This window comes from Etheostoma spectabile, unplaced genomic scaffold (genome assembly GCF_008692095.1).
Source record: "Etheostoma spectabile isolate EspeVRDwgs_2016 unplaced genomic scaffold, UIUC_Espe_1.0 scaffold394, whole genome shotgun sequence".
NCBI classification, from domain to species: Eukaryota; Metazoa; Chordata; class Actinopteri; order Perciformes; family Percidae; genus Etheostoma; species Etheostoma spectabile.
Genome location: NW_022605599.1, coordinates 180,124 through 181,311, shown reverse-complemented (window position 1 = coordinate 181,311; position 1,188 = coordinate 180,124). Strand labels below are relative to the sequence as shown.

Sequence of the window (1,188 nt, the reverse complement as noted above, 5' to 3'; positions counted from 1 at the left end):
GGTCACTGTGAGGGAAATGAATGACTGCTACATTTTGCAACAACAACAAAAAACGGTGGATCTGGTGTCCAAATAAGAATAAATAATAGCATTGATGAGAACATTTATAATCATTATTTTCCGCTGAACATGTGCATTGTCTGTCCTAAATGTGAAATTTCATATTTAAAAAAAAATAAAATACGATTGCAATTATTTTTCTTTTAATTTACAGTTTGGAGGTTTTTCAAGCTTCTTTTCAAAAATAATTTCTAACGTTTTTTTTTCACTTAAATTCTCAGTGTTGTACATTGTTTCAAATGATGCAATAAATGCCAGTATTTCAGCAGTGTGTGGCAGTCTTTTGGTTGTGCATCAACGTGGAGAGAAAAAATTAATTATTATGATAAAAATTGAACTTTTCCAACTTCGACACTTCCATTCAAACATTTTGACCTAATTCCAGTACCTATTAACACTTAACAAATGCAATTTTAATAAAATGCGAGATGCAGTCGTCACATCGAGCACATGGGTCTGCAAAATAATCCAGCTATTAGGGAATTTATAAAAGACACATGTCAGCACAAGCATGCTCACACACATGATTTATAACAGGCACATTATCTTATTAGACTGAAATGTAAAATTAAGAAGTAATATTAAGAAGGCCTACTTAGGTTTACTCATATTTTGATTGCTAAGCTGTAAAGTGACTTACTACCAGCATACAATTATGTAGCTGCTGCCCCTTTTTTTAATGGTGGTAATCTTATATTAAAACAAAATGGTTCTAATGTGATATTTGATTGAAAACAGGAGAGTTTTAAAATTACATAATTTTACATTGCATAATGGGGATTATGTGGATACGCCAGTGTTTTTTTTGTTATAGGTAGGACAGCAACAGTTTAAAAAAAAGCTCTTAATAAACACAACAAGAATGGATACATGGACAAAATATACTACTACTGCGTTTATTTTAATTTAGTTAGTCTATACTGCAACTTTCCACATTTGTCATGACTTAATATCCAGACAAAGAGAATGGGTGTAAAGTGTGTGTACTAGATCAAACATAAAGCTGTCCAAATGATAGAAACTGAGTAATAACTGAACATTTTTTTAGACTTTTCTGTCTTTTGGTTAAATAATGAGCCATATAAAAAAATATATGCTTATATATATATATATATATATATATATATA

The 1,188-nt window shown here is 30.1% G+C and overlaps 1 protein-coding gene across 10 annotated transcripts in view; it reads right to left on the bottom strand.

Annotated features, from left to right (window-relative positions):
- Positions 1-1,188, bottom strand: part of LOC116686557 (nuclear factor 1 B-type) — a 71,584-nt gene that overhangs the window by 65,007 nt on the left and 5,389 nt on the right. The window lies entirely within an intron of this gene.